Below are 24,535 nucleotides of genomic sequence, written 5' to 3'. Positions count from 1 at the left end.
AATTAAAGCTTTTCGAGCCAGACTCGACCTTAGCAGATGTGAGTTTCCTAGTTAACCAAAGTTTCAAAGAGAAAGTTATAGTTGTGAGTCTTTAAAAACTACAAATATAAATGTGAGTCATAATAGAAGCAAAAACGAACCCACATGGATCTAACCATCCATTTACTAAAACATGTATTTTCTTAGCAACGGGGAACAAAAGCATAAGGGCATTGAGCTACTCATCCACTACTACCTAGTAAATTCATTCATTGGTTTGTTGCTTGCTTTGTTTGTTGATCGTGAACAATATTATGAAGTAAAGAATACTACCTAGTAAATTCATTCATTGGTTTGTTGCTTGCTTTTGGTGGTTGCGGCATATTGAAATTGAAATTGCAATATGGAGATGACATATTTTCAATTAAATACTAGAATAAATTATTGTCAACTATGAAATTCCAATTCATAATTTGATATTCATTAATACTATTATATTGAAATAATAATATATTATTATTTTGATTTCGGGCTATATAACAATATTAATAAATAATAATATATTGTTATCTTGATTTCTGGATTTCTTCTTATATATTATTATTATTATTATTATTATTATTATTATTATAATATTACATTAATATTTTGATGTCTGGTTATATTGTGATATTTTTAAATTGTAATATTGTAAAAATATAATAATATTAATAGATAATGTTATAGATAGTGCATGACTTATTGAATTTGTAAATAGGGATGACATTTTTTCTATTATTTACTAGAATATAAAATTGTCAATTATGAAATTTCTTATATTATTATTCTTAATATGGTTATATTCCTGCCCATGGGGCTTTGGATTGACAGTGAATGGGTGCCTTGTTAAGGCACTCCTTGCGATAGGTCACCCGTTCAAATCCTCGTGGGTACTTAGGTTAGTCTTAATTAGAAAAAAAAAATATGGTTATATTCCTACATTGTAATATTGTTATATTTCTTAAATATACCATTATACTACTTTGTGGTAGAAAGTGAAATATTTAATAGAAAACTATAAAGTAGAGACTACATGTGCAAAACACAAAATGGAGATAAGTGGAAGATGGAGAACGACAATTAATCAGGAAATAGTGATATAATAAATTATATTTGTGTAGGCCAATTGTTTAAGGGATATAAATTATAAAAAAGAAAGCTTAATAAAAGGAAAAACATTTTTTTGCATTTTATTGTAAAACTTAACATTTTATTGGTGATGGTTGAAGAGTTTGGTTATAAAGTGTTGGGAAGTGAGGAATTTCTTATAAATATTATTGTTTTCTTTTTCTTTTTTTTGCTAAATTGATAATTTTTATTTATAAAAATTAATAATAAACAAAATTATTGGTCTTTGATCAACTACATATAATGCAAATCTAGATAATACATGTCCAAATGATATAAGTCAAAATGATACAACTCAATATGGTATTGCAGGTGAAAATGATACATATGATAATAAACATGAAAAGAAGCATCATAACAATTTATCAACAATGATCTATGATGGAGTCTATATGATCAATGTCACTGGCTACTACCATCAAATTTATCATCGTCATCGTCATCATCATGTCTATCATGATCATCATTAATGACATCATCCTCGTCGTCTGAATCGATGTCCTCTCCATCTACCTCATCATCATCATCTCGAATGTCTGAACTAAACCCACCATAATCTGGATTGATCTAAGGATCAACTAGACCTTTTGGAAGACCCGTGTTCTACAAAATAAATACCTTTCAAAATGAAAAAGTATTATTTATTTAATGAAATATTTAATATTTTTGTTATATTTCCAATATTACAGCATATGAAACAAAACCATAATCATATTACATCATATCAAAGTGCTTTTATACACCATAATAAAATTTCAATTAAGTTACAACTAAGATTTTATTCTAATGATGTAAAACATGCAACAATTCTAATAAACGCTATTAAATTGTGGAGAAGGCTAGAGGATCAAAATCTAGCCACCACTTGCTATTGGAAGGAGCGGGTGTAGAAACAAGAAGGGGACAATGGTGAGGGACAGATATAGAACTTAGCCTTGAAGCAATAGTGGGTGCAAGAATTCTTTTTCCAAGAATATCGTTGTGGAGAGGGGGGGCATGGCACTCCCCTCCTAGGTTGTTTCAAGAGCACCAAAGAAACCATGCTCCCTGACTACCCCTACAAATATTGTACTAGAGTCTTGAAGACAACCTTAGCAAGGACTAAGGTTACCAAATCCATTGGGATAAGAGGACTAAGTGGCTCGAGGACAAACCACATTTTTGTGTTGGGGGCTTGTTGGAGCCCATAAATGTTTTTATGAAATTTTACTGAAACAATTAGGATTTTCTATTGATAATTATTGTAATTTAGAAAAGTTGTTACAACTTTGTCCTAACCTTTGAAATTATTATTGAATTTTTAATATGTATTCTTAAATTAGATCACATGAGAATTGAGATTTTCTCATGATGATCGTATCATTGTAATCCGAAATTATAAACAGGTGTGATTTATTTTGGTACGAGATAGACATAGAGAAAGAGATAGACATTGATAGAGGGGGATATCTCCAACATTGTAATCATGCATGTTTAATTAAATATTAATCATTCATGGCACCGTACATTTTTGTTGACTAGCTTGTGTGTTGTGTAGTGTACCAACCTCTCCTAGGAAGGAAGGGCCTTCCTTAGCAGGGATCACTAATTAGGAAGGTATTGTAGTTGTTTTATTTATTTCCTCTCAGTTATAATTCATGTGTTATTGTTGTTACTATTATTATTATTCTTGTTCATTAATGTTTGCAAGATTCTAACCTCTGTATTATGTAACAATATAGGTCCTGGACAGGTCCCTTTGTTAGTGTGACAGTTATTTAGTTCATGTTACAGCTTGATGGCGTGTTCATTTCATTTGAATGTGTGTTTCAACATTTTTTGAAAGAATGGTTTCCAAGAGTGTTGTTCTTTTCTGAATAAGAGTGGTAGTGTGACCTAGTGGTTTTATTCTGCATTGTGTGTTTATTTCTTGAGAGTGTGAATAAGGTTTGAGAGTGTAATAACTAGAGTGTTGAATTGTTGATAGTGTGATTAAAATGATTAAGTTTGATATTCATTAGAACTAGTCATCATCTTCACTTGCATATATTTTATGTAATAGCCTTGCAATAGCAAAACCTACTAGAATTGACACACTAATTTGAAGAGTTGGAACTATTGCTTTGAATTAAAAGGACAATTTTTCTTCCCAACAAAAAGTTGAACAAAAATATATACACAACTTTCAAATAATTCAATTTGAAGAAAAAATTGGAACATTGTATTAAATATGAAGAAGAATTATTTAAGGATCAAAGTAAGCATATAATAATTCAAAAGTGTGTAAAATAATTAAATAAACAATATACAATTTGAATCAATAAGGTTGGCTAGTAAATGAAGTATGGGCATGCATTTTAGTGAAGCAAGGCAATTTTGACTTGTTTCACAAAAATGCATGTCTAACCTTCTTTCAAGGCCAAATTAAATGATTTAACTTGAAGAGTAATTTTTTTCTCATAATCAACAATAATTTTGCACGTAGAAATTTCTATTGTGCAAGAATATGCCAAATTAGATCAATTTCATAGGATTAAAATCAGGGTTTGTGTGCTTCAAATTAAAATGCACACTGGGACCTGTACTTAATTCACCATGCGTAATGATCATTCCAACCTAAATACAAAATCATTTTATGCAAGATACCATAGTAATTTTCATAAATGAAATGTTATACACTGAAATCTAAGCCTGAGAGAATAACAATTGATCACATATGCCAATGATCACAGTGAGAACAAATACGCACTCACGGTCCAAACCAATTACACACTTCGTAATGAAATTTGAAATGGGACATGATTGGAGAATTCCTAACCTTAGGATATAACCTTGCATCATGTCTGACAAATAGCTTACATAACTATGTTTCCCACTTATACCCAACTTACACATAAGGCAAGTCGAAGAAAAACTTAGAATGTTGTATGAAATCTAAAGTATTAATATTTAAGCTCAAAGTAAATATATAACAATGCAAAAGTATGTAAAATAATTAAATATAAAATATAAAATTTTAATCAATCAGATTGGCCAATAAATGAAGCCTAGGCGTGCAATTTAGTGAAGCAAGGCAATTTTGGCCCGCTTCACAAAAATGCACGCCCAACCTTCATTTCAAGGCCAATTCTTTTTCCTATGCGGATATTTTCTATTGAATTTATAATGGAGAGTCTTAGTCTTTACCAACTAAATTATTTTCCTATAAGAAAATGGCATAATTTCAAGTTAGATAGGACTGTAGGGCCATTTATTGTAAAGAATAGTCAAGCCCATATGCAGGTGGAAGTGATGATGGAGTTTGGTTTTGAGAAAGGATAAAGGTGGCAATATGAACCTCACAGTATAATTTATAATAAAAGGTTGTAGATTAGTTCTGCACCTTATATTCATAAAAGCAAACCAGAAATTGAGAAAATGGAAAATCAAGAAACTTGGCCATGTGGTAGGGTGCAACAAAGAATGGATGTTGAAACCCCTATGGTAAAAGAGAAGAGTTTGAAGAGGATTGGTCTTGAATAGATAGATGTTGAGATGGAGGTTTCCCAGTCATAAAATAGGACTAAAATTTAAACAGAGGATGAAGAAGACATACAAATCAAATTAACATAAGGACCTTCAAATGATCCTAGTTTTCAAATGCAGTTGGGAAATCCAGGGCACACTACTTCCTCTTCTATCTCCACTAGTTTGTCAACATTCACAATAGAAGAGACTCCTTCATTTGAAACTTTGGAGAAGAATTATCGAAAAATTAAATAAAATATTTATAAAATGAGAATTAATATAGAAAAACAACTAACAACTTAAGCAACCTCAAGCTATCAAACAAGATTTCTCTATGCTATGGACTTAGAGAGAAATCAATTAAATATTTCTCTTACACATCCTGCTACTCAATCTATTCCTTCAGGACTATATTTTAGAACATTGGATTTATCTATTAATGTGGTTGATATTCCCCTACCTGACAAGATAAATGATCTATAGTGAACTGAGCAAAGGTTCGTTGACACTTAGCAAATCAAAAAATATTTTGGAGAAATTTTCTAATTAGCTAAAATGGTGAAAGGAAAATTATAGAGCACTACATATCCAAAATGAAGAGTACAAGAAAGTAATCATTAAACTGGGATTATATCCAAATGATAGGAAAGTCATAAAGATCCTATTACAGAACACAAAATTTGAGGTGTAATCATTAAGGAAGAAGTTAAAAATTCTTGTGACTGAGCACGCCCAAACACCTGAGTTGACTCAAGTTTAAAAGGAAAAAGAGCTATTAATAGGATAATTACTTGATAGAAATAAAGATATTTTTATTTTGTAGGAACATGTGTAGAGCCTACAACAGTCAATTAAAAATAATGTTTGCACCATTGCCGTTCCAGTTGAGCCAAATGACCCCTCAGAAAAATTGAAAAAGGTCATGGCCAAGCTCAAAATTTCAGAAGTTGATATAAAGAAAACCGAAGATGATTTGTCCATGGTAAGGGCGCAGTTGAATGTAACGGAGAGGTAGTCAAACATAGCAAATGAAAATAACAATTAACTTACTAGTTGTATAAGGTAGCTCAAGATGAAATCAAAGAGTTGAAAACCAAGTTGAAAGGTAATATTTATTTAATTGAGGCTAGAAAAATTGTTTGGGGTGATATTATTCAAGAAGTTTGTTCTATATGTGAATATATTTATATAATTTCACAACACAAGATTGTGATAATAGGATCATAAATGAGTATTTATCTATGCAAGAAACACATACAAAAAGAAGCACTCAAGGCCAAGAAGATAATTAAGTATTTGAATGAAAACTTTTGAACAAAATTAAGGGTGGTATAAGTCACAATCTTTTGGACCATGTGCACCAGTGATGACGTACTTTAACATGTAAAGGCTCAAAAACTCAGGTGAAGGTCAGGACCACGAGATGGAAGCTGCACCAAAGTATTCATTCACTGCATCACAATCTTTTTTGAAGCGAAAGAAAGTGACTTGGAGGATTTTTAATCAATTTTTTGTTGTAGAAGTGAGCATGCAAGTAGTTAAATTAAACCATAGAATTCTTAGGTGGTGAACACTAATGTGGCTAATACTGGGGGAAAAATATGAAAGAAGCTAAGACTTCCTACGGTGATACATGTAGCACTTGTGAACCATTATATCAAGTTGATCCGAAGGAAGATTATAAACTAGGTTTGTGTATACCTAAAGTGATTCAAATCAAAAAACCATAATGACAGAGTCAAGGTCACAAGTAGCTGAGACGAAGGAGTGGTAAGTGTGAAATTATATAAAATACAACCCAAGGGAGGATTGAGGAACGAAAGAATTGGCGAAATGAAGCTTTTTAGTAATACAGGATTAGAGGGGATGAGGGAAATTTAAGTTAGAACCACAGAAGGAGCACAAGAGTGGTGCCAAATTGAAGGAGTATGAGGGAGCTCACATCCCAGGCAGAGTTGAAGGAGAATTGAAAGAGATGGAGGAAATGATGAAAGAAGGGGCCTTAGGGAGTGGTCATGGTAAGGTGATGTGATTATGGAAGAAGAGAGTGCATCAAATAATTGGAAGCAACATATTCACAAAAGGATATTTCATCCATGGGAGCTGGTTAAGTTGAAATGGGTGGCTAGCACAAGGGAGGGCCCCTTCCACTCACAAAGATGGTTCTCACACCATGCTATAGTATCACCAGTAAGTATATCTTGACACCTGTTGAAGGAAGGCTTTACAAGTCCATACGGAGGAATAGTGTTAGGACATTTCCCACTCTGGGAGATGTAGCAGTAGGATGAGATTCTTCCCACATGCATTATAGTCGGGCAAGGGGACCTTACACCTAACTGTTACTTTAAATTGGGAAAAATCCTTGTTTTTGTGAGTAGAAGGAGTTGGAATCACTTTGAGGAAACAAGATGGTTGGTTGAAAAAGTTTGAGACACCCCTCCTTAGTAACCCTTAGAGTATCTTGAAGAAGGCAAGAAGAACAAATCCTTTCTACTACTCGCCAAAGGAAGGAGCAAGTATAATAGGCAAAAGAGAGAAATGTTAAGGGATAGGCATGGGACCGAAACCTAGAGTAACAATGGTGGTCAAGTTTCTCTTTCTGAGAGCACTGATGTGGGGAGGGGGGGATTCAACTAAAATATTCTATTTTGTTCAAAGAGCTCTAAGGAAACCAGTTTCCTTGTTTACCCTTCTCCTTGTTGTACTAAGAGCAAGAAGAAAACTCAGTAAGGAAAAAGGGTATAGATCCATGGGGATAGAAGAAGGACTGAGTGGCTCGAGGACAAGCCACATTTTTGTGTTGTGGTGTAAAAACACCCTAATTGGAATCAATCTTGTGGTGTAACGACACCCTAATGGGCCTCAGTTCTTGGGTATGATAATATCCTCTTTGGGCCTTCTTATCTATGATATGAGAAACAATTATGACAGAGATATGAAGGAGATAAGTTGAGCCCTATGACATAGATATCATGAAAAACCTATGACTATTATGTTGCATTGTTATTGATAATGTTCTCTCTACATAATTTCTTATGATGATATGGGGTGAATGGAATGTGAAAATGTTGAAAATGTTTTAAAATGCAATTATATATAGCAAATAATTCTAGCCCTAAGAAAAATAACACTGTTAGTACTCTACTGGTTAATGGTTAAGGATGAATATGTTTAAGTAAATGTTGAAAAGTGAAATAATTATATGGTTGTCAAATATGGTCCATAAAATTAAACATCTATGTGGGGAGAGAGGAAAAATTATAGGTTACCTATGGATGGAAATGAACATATTTACAATGTAGAAAATATGGATAGGTTTGTAATATTAGTTTTTTTTTTTATATTTGCATTTTAAAGTGATTGTTGAGTTGAGTGGACTTACGTAATACTCAAAAAGGTTTTGTCCCTCCAATCCTCCTATTGTTTTCTCTTTCCTATGTGGTGGTAGTCTTAATTCTAGCAGTACTTGGAGTCTTGGATTTTGGAAATTCCAAGATACAATCATGCCATGCCTAGTTATCCTCCTCCTAGAGGGTGCTAGAGTGACAAGATGCATGAGATAAGGAAGGTGATGAGACACATAGCCAATTAATTAGAAGGCTTGCATAAGGCCATGGTCTACATTACTACCCAGATGGAATTCCAAATGAGGAAGAATGAAGAGATCGAATTAGGGTAAAGAATGTAGGGACCCTAGTTATTTAATTCAAGGTATAGTGGGAAATATTCCATCGATGTGGTGGGAAATATTCCCTCCATTTATTACCCTAGGATTATCCCATTTATCCTATAATGTTCCAACCAATCTTCTAAACAATTTTACAATTATAATGTACAACATTCTTCATTGGCTAAATATGGAAAACAAGGGTATGTTGCCTCTCCTCTAATATGCTGCAAAATAAAAAAGATGTATAAAAATTATGACAACATCACCAATATGTTATGATTTACAAATTAGAAGTCTCTTCATATTTATACATGACCTAAAAGACCCTTGAAATGTGTGGGGAACATGCCTTCTCACATAACATGAAGTACATCCTCATTAAATTTGGGTGGACAATAACTCATCCTCATTAAATTTTTGTTGTGCATGAATACTTCAAATTGGATTAATTTTATCGGGTAAAATGAAGGGATTGTGTTCCTAAAATAATTTCACACCAGGACCAATAATCACTAATTGAATAGTATAAATTTTGAATCAATCTTATTTTCCAAGAAATGAAGCCTGAGCGTGCATTTTAGTGAAGCAGGGCAATTTTGGCCTGCTTCACAAAAATGCACGCCCAACCTTCATTCCAAGGCCAAATTGAATGGTTCAGCTTGGAAGTATTTTTTTACTCATAGGTAACATTTTTTTTTTGTAACCTTGGTAGGACTACATCTTTTGTTATGCAACCAGCTCACAAAATAGAAGAAAGAGATAGATGAATGACTTAAAACGTAGCCTTTTCGAGGGGGAAACCTCCTTTACATTACACAAACGAAAAATTATAGGATCATACAAATGACAAGACCTCATTTCTATATATAGGAGTCTAAGGGGTCACAATATAATCAGAGCTGACATAACAATAATAATGTAAGAGCACAACAATAAAAATAGTGGGATTCTATGGGGCACAATAATAACAATATGGGGACAACATGGGCACAACAATAACAATAAAGGGGTACAATGAGAATAATAATAAGGGAATACAATAGTATTATAGAGACCTAACATGCCACTCTTCTTCAAAAAAGTGTTTTCCTCAATGCTTGAGTAGTTCCGGATGCTTTTGTATAAAATTCTCATCCTCCCATGTAGAATCTTCAGCAAGTAAGTTCTTCCACTTGATGAGATACTCTAAAATTGATCAATTTCGCAACTGACGAGTTCTTTATTCTGTGATTGCTTCAGGTTATAATATGATTTTTCCTTCCATGTCAAGCTCTAGAAATATTGTTTGAACTAGGAGCTTATCACCTATAACCTTATTTAAGCATGAAACATGGAAAACTGGGTGCACTCGAGAAGATGCAGGAAGTTCCAATTTGTATGCCATAGTACCAACCTTTTGCAACACCTTGTGCGGACCATAATAATTTGGTGATAATTTATTATCCTTATTAGCTTTCTTGAGGGACATATGTTTGTATGGTTGTAGCCATAGAAATACCCGATCACCTACATCAAAACTTCTTTCACTGCAATGTTGATATGCCTGTTGTTTCATTCTATTCTGCACCAAAGTGAGGTTATCCTTTAAGAGTTGGAGAACTTTTTGTTGATGCTCGATGTGATCTTCCACTGCTTTAACCTTAGAATTTTCTCTTAAATATGATGTAATGGATGGTGGATGATATCCATAAAGTGCCATAAATGGGATCATTTTTTCCGCAATATGGAAGGAAGTGTTATACCACCATTCAGAAAGAGGCAACCATTTGACCCATTGTGTCTGTTTATCAAATACAAAGCAACGAAGATATCCTTCCAAACATTTGTTCACTAGCTCAATTTTCCCATCAGATTGAGGATTATAAGATGAGCTATGAGTTAACTAAGTACCTAGACAAGAAAATAATTCTGTCCAAAAATTTGTAGTGAAAATAGGATCTCTATCACTTACAATAATCTTTGGGTTTCCATGTAGCTTTTGAATTGTTTCCATAAATGCAGTAGCAACTATACTGGCTTTAAATGGATGAGATAATGAAAAAAAGTGTGCATACTTGGTAAGTCTATCAACTACCACCATGATGACACTCTTTCCTTTGGACTTGGGTAAACCTATGATAAAATCCATTGAAACCTCCTCCCAATGTTGACACCGAATGGACAAAGGTTGTAATAGACCTAGGGTCTTAATTGTCTCAACTTTATTTTGTTGGAAAAACAAACATTCTGCCACAAACTTTTGAATATCATATTTAAGGTCATCCCAAAAAAATTCCTTCTTAACCCTGTGGTAAGTTTTTAAAAATCCTAAATGCCCTCCTAAGGTAGATGTGTGCAATTCCCTAAGAATATTTTGTTTGAGTTGGGAATTCTTACATAGGTATAAGCGATATTTGTACCATAACGAATTATTTTTCCAGCTAAATGTATCATATGTATAGGGATCTTGTTGTAACTTTTGAATGAGTGCCCACACTTCTTCGTCATTCTTCCATTCATCCCTTGATTTTTTTATCCAATCTAGTTGGATAATATAAATGACACAAAGAAATGCTTCCACATCCTTTCTTGAGAGTGCATTTGCAACAACATTTTGCTTCGCTTTTTTGTAGATGATTTCAAAGTCATAACCCAACATCTTTGTGACCCATTTTTTCTGCTCTTCTGAAGGTAATCTTTGTTCTAAAAAATATTTAAGACTATCATGATCTGTTTCTACCTTGATGTGTCTTCCCATTAGGTAAGGTCATCATTTCTTAAGTGCATGTACTATTGCCAACATTTTCTCCTCATAAATAGCTTTGTGTAAATATTTTCCTTTTATTGGACGAATTTAGAAAGAAATGGCTCTTTCTTCTTACATTAAGACAACACCAATTCCATTTCTTGAGGCATAACATTTCACAATAAAGGTTTTTGTGAAGTTTGGAGTAGCTAAGACCGGTTCTTGGCACATTTCCACTTTAAGATGTTCAAAGGCCTTTGTTGCTTCTGGAGTCCAAGAAAATGCATCTTTCTTCAATAATGTTGTTAGAGGTGCCACTATTCTCCCATCATTCTTAACAAAATTGAGATAATACCATGTCAACCCTAGAAATCCTCGTAGATTCTTTATGGATGTGGGGATTTTCCATTTCTTAATGGCTTTAATTTTGCTAGGGTCTACCTTAACACCTTCATGAGATATAATATGACCCAAATATTCCACCTCTTTTACTCCAAAGAAACATTTTGAGGATTTTGCATATAATTGTTTCTCCTCCGATAGTTTAAGCACTCTATCAACATGCTGAACATTATCCTTCCAAGACTTGTTGTAGATTAGTACATGATCAAAAAATACTAACACAAATTTTCTAAGGAAGGGTTTGAAAATGGAATTAATCAAACCTTGAAATGTAGAAGGTGCATTGGTAAGGCCAAAAGGCATGACCAAAAAATTCATAATGACCCTCATGAGTTCAAAATGTTGTTTTCGAAATGTCTTTGAATAGTCTTCATTCTGATTTGATGATATCCTGAACGAAGGTCTAACTTGGTGAAGTAAATTGCTCCATGCAATTCATCCAATAATTCATCAATGACAGGAATGGGGAATTTATATTTAATAGTGAGCTTATTGAACTCCCTATAATCCAGACACATGCACCATGATCCATCCTTCTTTTGCACCAATCCTGCTGGAGCAGAGAAATAACTTTGACTAGGTTAAATTATACCAGCCTCTAGCATTTCTGCAACCATACGTTCAATTTCACTCTTTTGGGCATAGGGATATTTGTAAAGCCTGATGTTTAGATGAACACTTCCTGGAATCAAATGAATAGCATGATCATGATCATGAATAGGTGGGAGGCCTTTGGGAGTCTCAAATACCCTCAAATGATTGTACAATACGTTTTGGAGATCTAGAGAAATAGATGATTCCAATGTGGGAACCTCTAGCGAACATAATTATGCAATTACGCCTCGTTGTTATTTCTTTAGAAGCTTTTTCATGCCGTTAGAGATGATTATCTTTCCCGATTTCCCTGTGATACCGCGTAATTCAACTTCCTTTCCTTACAAAACAAATTTCATGAAAAGTTCTTGAAAATTACAAGTTATCGTACCCAAATATTGTAGCCATTGGACTCCTAGTACAACATTAGCACCACCCATTGGAATGGAAAGCATTGGACTATTCAATACATATTCTCCTATGGATAGCTTGATATTATGGAAATTTCCAGAGCAATTTATGGTTCCTCCATTTGCAACCATCACTTGGCACTCTGGTGTTGGATATAGGAAGCAATTCAATTCCTTGGCCATCTTACAATGAATAAAATTATGGGTACTACCTGAATCAGTCCACACTATTACCCTTTTCTTCTTGATATGTCCTTCTATCTTGATAGTTTGAGGAGTGGTAATTATGGTCAATGCATTACAAGATATAGTCAGATTCATTTCTTCTTTCTCTAGGGTTTGTTCTTGGTGTGTATCCTCTTCTTTTTATGTTTCTTGTTCCTTTTCTTCCTCCTCTTCACAATCTATGTAAAATAATTTCTTCTCAACAAACTTATGACCTTTAGTATATTTGTTATCACAACTGTAACAAATCTCTTTTTCTCTTTTTTCTTCCAATTGTTGTGGTGTCAACCTTGTACATTATGGAAGGCTAGGGGCAACAACACTTCCATCTTTATAGTTGTGAGTGGTAGGCTTCCTTGTTGCCATAACTTTGCTTTCAATTTTTTTTGCCAACCTGAATGCCTTCTCCAATGAATCAACTTCCCCAAGGAGAACCTCATGTTGGATTTTATCCTTTAAAGTCCCTATGAACAGATCAATCCTATGCTCCTCTGGAATATCTTTTACCCTTATATTCAATTTTTGGAAGTCCTCAATGTGCTCCACCATTGAACCCTTTTGTTTGAGATTTATCAATTGGCTAAAAAAAGTGTTTCTTTTTGTATCCTCATAATATGCTATCATTTCTTCCATAAAAATTTCCCAAGTGACAATTTTTTTATGAGAGAAAATCCATCGATACCATAAAAACTGATTTGGTTCCAAATATAATGTTGTAATGCGTAACTTTTGTGTGCTTTTCACATTATGGAGATCGAAATATTGCTCTGTCTATAGTATCCATGTTACGTGATCCTTGACATCAAACTTCCTCATATCGATCTTTCGAACATGGAGGGTCTTAAATCCAATGTTAGAGTCTATGAAATCATGACTAACATTTCTTTTGCCCTCATCACGAGTTTCCTTTACTACCCTTTCACCATTAGTAAGCATTTCTTGTAGCACCTTTGTCAAATATATCTTCAAATCTTCCATGTTTCATTTAAGTTTTGCTTCTATACCATCCATCTTGGATTCCATGCTATTCATCTTAGATTCCATTCCATTCTTTAAACCATCCATCTTAGCTTCAGTTACTTTTTGTGAGAGCGAAATTTGTTGCACTTGGTCTCGTAATTTGGATATATCATGTTGCATTTCTTCCTCTTCTTCATGTTTCATAGTAGATATTTCAGGTTGCTTACTAGGTGTTTCCATTTTCTTTCTTCAAGTCATCAATGAATGATAATTATGCTTCAAACTTCCCTTTGAATCACTTAAAACTACTTTCTCAAACAAGGTTTATGTAAATTAAAAAAAAAAACTACACACCTTTTCTTTTCCGCTTTGTATGAGCTCGATCTTGAAATTCCTATAACTCTGTAATTTCGGATCTCCAAGTTCTGAAATTTTGGCCTATGATAGCCCTCTGAGTCTTCTTTCCAACCCCACAAGTCTGATCGAAATTGAACTCCCAAAGAAAGAGTTATGCCCAATCTCACGCAATGAACTAATTATAGACTAGTTCAGTAGAGAAAATTTGTACAATGTTCCACGTCACTGTTTCGACCTTAGGTTCTGAAAATAATAACCAAAAAACTAAATTCTGTTATATTTCTGTCACTTATTACAAAATTTGAATTAGATGCTCAGAGAGAAAGTTATGATGATCTTCCCAAGGTGACCTGTTTGAGATCCAATTCAGGAGCTTGCAAAAACCCTAACTTCCTCAGTTCATATATCCGAAATTATAGTGAGACAAGATATGAAATTAGGTCACGTGGTTCATCATGATTTCTTCTTAAATGGGTTTTAATTTCAGCTTCTTAATATTCATAGAAAACAAGTTATAGCGAAAATTCCACGATGACTTGTTTGAAGCAACGAAACACTAGAATCCAAAGCTCTAATACCAATTGTTATGCAACCAGCTCACAAAATAGAAGAAAGAAATAGATCAACGACTTAAAGCGTAGCCTCTTCGAGAGGGAAACCTCCTTTACATTACAAAAATGAACAATTCTTGGATCATACAATTGACAAGACCTTTATATATATAGGAGTTTAAGGGGTCACAATATAATCAGAGTCGGCATAACAATAATTTTGTAAGGGTACAACAATAACAATAGTAGGCTTCTATGGGGCACAATAATAATAATATGGGGACAACATGGGCACAACAATAACAATAACGGGTAAAATGACAATAATTATAATGGAATACACTAGTATTATAGGGACCTAACATTTTATCATGTCTAACCTCTCACCCTAATCGGGGGGATAACACAAGATTTGAACCCAAGGCTTCTGGTTCGTTGAGACTTTAGTTTCACGGCCATTGCCAATTGATCTATACCAAGAAGACTAGTCATAAATAACATGAATACAATTAAATATTTTTATTTTTTCTCATACATATTTTCATTATTTAAGAATAATCCAAATTACATGGATTTTATAGGGTAAAAGGCAGGGTCTGTGTGCCTCAAATAAATGCACACCAGGACCTGTAATTAGTTGGAAATGATATAATGATCATTACATCCTATGGGTATACAAAATTGTACCTCATTATTTTGGTGTAACAACACCCTAATGGGCCTCGTCTTGTGGTGTAACAATGTCCTAATGGGCCTCAATCTTGTGGTTTAACATCACCCTAATGGGCCTCAATTCTTGGGTATGATAGTGGCCTCCTTGGGACTTCTTTTCTATAATAACACCACAGTTCCATAATGTGCCTTAGTCTTGTGGTGTAATAACGCCCTAATGGGCCCTAGTTCTTGGGTATGACAATGACCTCCTTGGGCCTTCTTATATGTGTTATGAGAAAATATTATGATAGAGATATGTTGAGTCCTATGACAGAGATATCATAACAAACCTCTTTTTGTTTTCTTTGGCCTGTGTGGTGGTAGTCTTAATTCTGGCAATAATTGCAATCTTGGATTTTAGAAATTCCTTGATACAGTCATGCCATGGCTAGCTATCCTCCTTCTAGAGGGTGTTAATGTGACAAGATGCATGAGATAATGAAGGAGATGAGACACCTATCTAGTCAATTAGAAGGCCTATGTAATTCCATGGTTTACATTAGTACTCATATGGAATCCCAAATGAAGAATAATGAAGAGTTGGAAGGGTAAAGAATTCAAGGACCCTAGTTATTTAATGCAAGGTGTTGTGGTCAAAGGTTATTTTTTAATTTTCCTCTCTCTCTCTCTCTCTCTCTATATATATATATATATAGATATATATAGATATCTATAGATAGTTGTAGGGACTAGGAAAATGTTTATACAACAGTCCCTTTTCAAAAGTTTTATTTATACTTTGTATAGAAGCCTAACATTTTAGGCTAAAAAGTGAAACATTAAACTATATAAAAGTGGGTCCAAAAGTTTTTTAAATTGGAAATTAAAGCGCGTGCAAGTTTGGGGTTGGATCATCAGTCATTGGAATCAGCCTAAGGAATCAAAGGCTTTCCGATAGGTTAAAGCAATCTAAAGTTGCAAGATGAGGACTTGTCCAAAAGTAGGATGGCTAAATAACCCATCTCCAATCAATTACCATGATTCATTCTAAGAGGTCTCCTCTATTTTTCACAAAACACTATGGGGACCCCTCATAAGTGGTTAATGGTTTTTATGAAAACCATGCATCATAAGTTAGTGATAGCTCATGTACCCATCAGGCGAGCCAGAAAAGTGAGTGGGTCCTTACACATCATCAATGCATCTCACCCCTCCACGTTATCTCTCATACTTCCATGTCACCCTTCCGTACCCCTTACATCATCAAGATTTTTTCATTTTTCTTGCTCAGTAAAGAAAAGATAAAAGGTCATCCTACCTGTAATTTTCTTTGTCCTCCAAATGTAGACTTACGGTGACTAGTGACCAAAGTGTACATATTTTATTCCACATCAACATTCAACTCTTTATTGTCTCTAGTTACTGTAATTCCACATTTATTCCTTGTCATTTATTTCAAATTGTAAACATGGAGAAAACCATGAAATCAACTAAAAAACCGACAATCTCTATACCATATGTTCATACACTTCTTATGAACAAGGAAGCCAAAGTATATGATCTGTGTTTCTCCTTGGAACTTTTGGAGATTTGACAGGACATTCTTGACTGTTCCAGTGACTTAGATTTTTGAGTCATCCAATCCGACCTTTATCATGTATTATCCCACATAACTATAATTTTCCTAAATTTGTCAGTTGGTTAGTGCCTTTCCTTGTCCCACAGAGGAATTTTGTTATGTATTCTTTAAGGGAGAATATTTTTTAGGTCACTTTAGAGTTAATACACAAATAATTTAATTTTTCTATAGTCGACAATCCCAAGATATTTTCATATGAGTCCTTACTCCTCACTTATTAACATCTTTCTAAAGGGATTAAGGAAGGTTTGTTTAAACTCATTCTGCCACCAAATTCCTAAATTCTTCGACCTGCACTGAATTATGCAACAACCTAATTTTATTAAGTTGCATAGCATGTCTTAGTTATAATTTTCTCTCTTTTGGGAGAAGATGATACTAGGATAGTAAGTGAACAAGTCCTGCATTTTTTTATTTTGATGCTACAACCAAATATTGTTTTGGATATCCCTTCTTACCTAGCCAATTCTATAATTTTTCAATTTTATAACTATCATATTTATGGTAATTTTAGATATCCCTTCGTCCTGGTTTTTATGTTATTATATGTACATGCTGATAAGTTTGGTCATCTAGGTATTTATATGTGGGATTCAAAGAATCAAATGAAATTTGTGATTGAATGGACTAAAGTTTTTAGGAAGAAGGAAAATGATGAGCGATTTTCTTATTACTTGTAATCATTAATGGCCACTATATATACTATTTTAAACAATTAGCAGCCTCTAAGGATTTTTCCTGAAGCAAAAGAGTTGTTGTAGCTCAGCAAGGACACCAAAGTGGGGTACTCGTATATTTTTGAAGATTACACTGAGATAAGATTGTATTGGGTTGAAGTACCACCATATCATTTTCCAATATTCTTTCCTTTGAAGATATTTTCTCTTGAATTTATAAGGCAGAGTCTAAATGTTCACCAAGTTCATTTTGTTCCTGCACGCAAAGGGTATATTTTTAAGTTAGAAAGAACTATTGGGCCATTCATCATGAATAGAAGACAAGCCCTCTTGCAAGTTGAATAAATTATTAAGGAGTTTGGCTTTGATCAAGGAGAGAAGTATAAATATTTCCCTCGTCACATAATTTTAAATAAAAGAGGGGAAATCATTTTCCACCTTATATTTGATGAAAGCAAGCCATAACTTGAGAAAATGGAAAATTAAGAAACATGGCTAGGCAGCAAAATGTAGCAAAGAATAGATGTTCAAATACTTGTAGTGAGGGAGAAGATATTGAAGAGAACTATACCTAAACAATTTGATGTTGATATAGAAGACTCATAATCACAAAAGAGAGCGGAGGTTCAAAGAGAAGAAGAAGAAGAGGTACAAGTTAAACCAATTGATGAACCCTCAAATCAACTAGGTTTTCAAATGCAGTTGGGAAAAACAAAGTACTCTAGCTCCTCCTTTGTTTCCATTTATTTGGAAACATTCTCAAATGAGGAAACTCCCTACACCATAGAATTTTTACAAGGGAATTATCAACATATTTAAGAAATAATTCATAAGGTGAGAAGCAACATGGCAACTCAACTAGCAACACAAGCATCTCCAACTTATCAAATAAAACCACTCTCCTCTATGGATTTAGGAAGGAACTAATTAAAATTGTTCCTCATGAATCTAGTTATTTAGTCTCTTCTGTTTGGACCTAATTTTAAAACATTAGATCTATCCATAAATGTAGTTGACATCCCATTTCCTAACAAAACTAATTTGCATAGACGAGTAAGGGAAATGTTCTATGCTGAGCTAAGAAAAATCCATGAGGGCTTCAATAGAGAATAAATACCATACCATGTGCGTTCATATTGGGGGACATATATTGAAGAAACAATGAAATGATAAATTGAGGATATAATAGGGGGTAAAGGGTTTTTATATTTGTAGGTATAAAAATGGAACTCAAATTTAATGAAAAAATATAAAGGGGTATGAAAAATGTTAATGAAAAAATGGATACCTACAATATCTAGTGAAAGTAGGGTTTCTTAAAGTGGGAAGGTGTATTGGGTTCATATTGGTAGGTGGTTAAATACTGTGATTTTTAGAGGTTTTTTCCAATATGTATTCAAATTAGGGGAATTATTTAGTATGTTGTGAATGCACATGATATTGTAGAGGTTCATTGAGTGAATCGCCTGTGGAAAAATCGCTTTGATAGTAAGTAAAGTAGAAAATATTTTGGAGAAAGTTTAAAATCAACTAAAGCAAGAAAATGAAAATTCTAGAGCACTTCCACTATTCAAAATGAGGACTATAAGAAGCTAGTTGTTAAATTAGGAATTGATCCAAAAAAACAAGGAAGCTATCAAAACCATGTTGTAAAACACAAAATATGAGATGAAATCATTAAGGAAGAAGTTGGAAATGCTTAGGACTGGGCATGCTCAAACAACTGAACTAGCTTAGATTGAGAAAGAGAAGGAAGTGTCGGTGAGAGAGTCAGTGGACAAAAACAAAGAAATTGTTGTTTTGTAGGAGCAAGAGTAGGGCTTAAAACAATCAATAAAAAGCCATGTTTACACTATTGTGGTCCCAAGTGAGTAAAATGACCCCTTAGATAATATTACAAAAGTTATGGAAGAACTCAAAATTTCAGAGGTTAAACTAAAGAAAAATTAGGAAAACTTAACTCAAGTAAAGGAACAGCTTGATATCAAGGACAAACAACTAAATACAACAAAAGAGAACAATGATTAGTTGACCACCAAGAACAAGGCAACACAAGATGAGATTAAGGAGTTAAAAACCAAATTGAAGGGAAATATCTCTCTGATTGAAGCTAGACAAATTGTTTGGGATGATATCATCCAGGAGGTCCATTCTATATGGTAGTATATTCATATAATTTCTCAATATAATATTATGACGAATGGGTTTGAATTAAGCATTGATGCATGTAAGAAAAATGTATAGAAAGAAGTAGTGAAGGCTAAAAATATGATAAAATATTTAAATGGAAAATATTCAACAAAATCAAGGGAATTAGATATCACAGGAAAACTGGAGTAATTATGGAAATCAGTAAAATGAATGAGAAAAACCTACTTCATATTTAGGTTGAGAACATATTAAAGGAGGTTCATAATTCAGTATTTTTGTTTGATTCCAAATTTGAGTAGAGGACTAGAGTTGGTCTACCTAGTTGTTGGGACCAACAATGAAATCTGCTTTCTTGGGAACTATATGAAAAGGAACTAGTGGTGTTAAAAGCAGAGTAGATTAAATACATGAAAAGGATACAATTCTAAAGGGAGAAACTGTAGTGAATTATGTGCAGAGGCACTTCTAACTTCCTTGGCTGATGATGACACTATTTGTTGCAAAACCTAATTATACAAAGATTTCAAATTTAAAATTTGTATTCTAGAAAATAATCCAGTGTAAGCTCCCAGATGAAGTAATTTGGAAGAAGTGCGAAAGTTTGATTACTATTATTGAATTCGAAGTTCAAATGGTGAAACCAAGAACCAATCCTCAAAGTCAATGTTCCACTAGTCATCAAACGTCTCAAAAATGATAAAATTTCATTTTGTAATGTTGTAAAGTACTTTTTAGTTACATATAGTTAAGTAGTTATAGATTTTTTGATAGTTACCTTAGTAACTTATTTTGATGTTATATTTAAAATACATGAGAACCATTGGAAAAAGGTTCAGAGTTTTGGCATTTTGATTACTTGCGTAATCATTTTGGCTTCATTAGAGATAATAATAAACATCACCAGGTTGATTCTAGTATATATTGGTACATTGTAGTATGTGTTTTTTTCTCTTATGTGTTTTCCATATTCATTTTTCTTCTTCGAAGCACATGTATTATCATAGAATATTTATTTGAGCAAGTTACAGATTTATTTTATGTATCTTTAATAGTAACAGTGAATATGTGTAAGTTCTGTTGAAAGACGTATTAATAGGCTCTCCACTGGTTCTGTGCTTCCATTCTTAATCTAAATCATTCATACTTTCATCTTCGAGTTTTAAATTTGGATTATATTAAGGATCAAAGCTATAAACCCTAGCCTCTTATCGGTTCTCCTTTCCAGCAAAATAATTAAAGTCTTTCCAATATAAGGCCAATCTGGGCATAAAGATTCATCTTCATGATTAAGGTCTATTATACAAGGGAATATATCACCTCTTGGCACTTAATAGTCTTTTAAAATTTTTTAAATATTTATGTGGATGTCCTAGGCAGTAGTTCCCTTTTAGGCAAGAAATGTCTCTAGGGTGACAACACTAGGTATGGTGGGAAATGTTACCCACCAAAAGTGGGTGACCCCATAGGAGAATTTCTCTCCCAGATTTGCCTTCAATTAACAGCCAAAAACCCCTAATATCCACAAGTGTAGTCAATATATTGTTCCATTTGATCTCCACTCCCTAAGCCAGTCGTATGTCCCCTCGCCCATTTGTCGAGAGCATGTGTTTGAAGGTGGGAAATCTAATCCTAAAGGTATGTTTTTCATTGTGAAATCGAGTGCTTATGATTGTTTCTCCTTGGGCACTTTGGGCATGTATTATTGGGTGATTTGGAAGAAGGAGTGGTTTTGATTGTAGTCTTGTCTACTCACCTTAAATTGGGGGTTAATCCTAAATCCTTGTCCCTTGGGATCTCCCCTAATGGCTTATAGCTTCAGGAAGGGAACTACTTGGAAAACCCCAATTGTGGGAGCACGGACATGGGACTCCTCCCATTGCTGAAACTATATAAATAGAATGATACCTTTACTAAAGTGAAAATGGGTCATTGCCCCATTGTTTCCACTTAGTCTAGTAGTTTTCCCTTAGGTTCTCCCTTCCTTAAGGCCCTGCTAGATGGTGTAGTAATAGAAAATATTCCATCGATATGGTGGGAAAATTTCCACCACTATATTACCCTAAGAGTATGCCATTTATCCTATCATGTTCCAACCATATTCTAAACAAATTTACAATTAGAATGTACAACATTTTTTACTGGCTAAATGTGGAAAACAAGGTTATGTTGCCTCTACTCTATGTTGCAAGAAATGGAAATTGACATATAAAAAAAAAACAATATCCAACTAACTTATTGAGACCTTGTTCTCCATTTAGATAACAAAGTTGGTCCAATTTTTGTTTTGTAACATGTCCTTTTCAAAGTTTGTTAGATGATGACCATATTTTTCCTCCTATCAAAACATGACACATGGACTAGTTAAACTAATTAATATGCAATCATTTACTCTTTTCTAGGAAATAAAAAATATATAATTTCACATATTAAATATACTTACAAAGGTAAAAATCAAGGCATGTAGACATTTCTAGCCACTATGATGCATGGCACTTCGTTTTGCAATCCTAGCCTTGGAGGACTTTTCCTAAAATGTATACTAATTGAATTTAACTATGAACAAATAAAATATAAAAAATGTTTAAGAAATTTGATATAATATTATGAGAAAAATCAAATACCTGGGTACTCTCCTCACCAAACATCCTTCGTTCATCCAACTTCTCATACGCTTTTACAAGTTCTTTCCATACTTTTATACTTACAACAACTAGCCTTCTTTTGAGCCTTTGCTCAGGGAAGTGTTTTTTTATCTTCTTTGTTTGACTGCACCTAAATCTCTTATAGTTTTTAGACACTTGTAATTTAACCTTTTTTACGAACCAACCTACACCAAATTCAATCTCCATGTAATGAATTACTTCTTTCTATAATTGCAATGGTATCTTTGAGAATGGAAAATGGAGATGGTCTTTGAATCATTGAAGGCATGATTCTTTCAACCTATTCACAAAAACTTTCCCAACATCTGATATAAAAATTTCACCTAAAACCATGTCATATTATATCCTTGTATCATAGCTACCCATGCAAGATTCATAAAGTGGCATGGTGGAAGAAGAGATTTGTTTCCTAGGAGTGGATTGGGCATTAGAAGTCTCTTTTTCCTGTTCAAATTTCTTAGTGGCCATGCTTAATGATTTCCTCCTTGATCTTCTGCTTAATCTAGGAGTGCTTGGGGAATCAATTGATTCCCTTTGAGCCATTTGACGTCCTTGCAATGTTTCAGTGGTTTTAGTTGATAATTTTTCTACATATCTAGCAAGCATTTTCAAGTCCACATCGTCAAGTTTTTTTATTGTGGGCCATCCCAAATATCGAGGCCAATGCCTCTTTCTCCTATTCAGTCTCATGTCACTATATATATTAAATATTTTTTATTTTTTTATTTTGGAATAAATAATAAAACTAAAAATCAAAGAATGAATTTAATCAATTACATATCTATAATTTCACAATGACTTACCTCATTTTATTCATTGTCTACTCCATTCCCTCTGCTCGATATTTTGAGGATGGGCTAGCAAATCCTGTTTGTGGAGGTGAGCTAAGGAAAATAGCATGCACGGAAGGATATCACACTATGAAAAGGCTAGAAATTCAAGTTAAGGTAAGCATTTTGACCATCACATACACACAATCTACCTAAATTTTCAACAAATCTTTATGATAATCAAACCATTCTCCCCCAGTACATTAATAAATATATTTCAATTTAACACTAAATCCATCCTCTATTCATGGAATCAACAATGCCTTACTTTACATCTCCAGTTTCTCAACCAAAAAGGGAGAAAAATAAAAATCCTATGTAAGCTCTGTCTTAATCCTTAAGATCATTTAAAATCCAATGAAGATCATAAAAAATTGAAATTTTTTTCCAATATTCAAGTTGCCGCCACGAATGCAAGCAAAAGAAGGAAATATAGAAACTATCCATGTGCATCAGAATGGATGGAATTTTAAGCTCTCGGATCAAGAACCAGGAGGGAGCAGAGGAGCTTATTCTTTTCTTTCTGGGTCGGCACCTATCAACAATGAAAAAAATTCTCAAAGGAGAAAGAAAAAGCCTAGATTCTTTTTTAGTTCAATAGTTGGTATGTATTTAATTTTGAATTTTTCGACCATGGGAATTTTAAATTTTCACTCGCCCATCGCCGATAATTTTGATTCACCCGTCGCTGACTTTAGCACTAACTCAGGTAAAATAATGTGATCATGTTGAGGTGAAAAAGTTGGCGCAAATAGTACCTAGTTTAGCGCCATCACATCAGTTTTTCCATTAAAAAATAGACATAGAAAATTTGTTAAAGTGATATAATATTATTCTTAAATAAAATAAAATATTAATAGAATACATTGAGTAGAATAACCATAATTTGAATAATCGACTACAATCACTATAGAGTAATCTAATTAGCTCTTTAAAATGATTGCATAAACTAAGTAATAAATGAGGAATGAAACAAAATTGATATACACACTAGTGGTAAATTAATATTTATGTTTTAACGACAAATTATACTCTATTCAAAATATAGTCTACCAATAATTATGCCCCTACACTTATTGTTGTCATTTTTGATAAGTGGATTTATTTGGTGTACTAAAAATTATTGTCATTGTTGTGTATTACGGGATCCAAAAGAGGCCATGGACATAGGATGTGGACAATGTGTAACTACTAAATAACGGAGAGAAATGTGGGTCAAAGAAGATATTACAATAGAATCTACAGATACAATACAGGTAAGAAGACAAAGTAACCTCAACCAACGGAGGAAGGTCTTTGTGGATTCACAAATACTACAACATTGAGGAGAGAAAGTCAATTTTTTTTCCATGAGGCCTTTTAGGTCAAACTTATTGGTTGAAAATATACAAT

This window comes from Pinus tabuliformis, chromosome 4_1 (assembly GCF_031772625.1).
Source record: "Pinus tabuliformis cultivar Carrire ecotype Pingquan chromosome 4_1, CPIR1, whole genome shotgun sequence".
In the NCBI taxonomy this organism is placed as follows: domain Eukaryota; kingdom Viridiplantae; phylum Streptophyta; class Pinopsida; order Pinales; family Pinaceae; genus Pinus; species Pinus tabuliformis.
Note: the sequence above shows the minus strand (reverse complement) of the source record.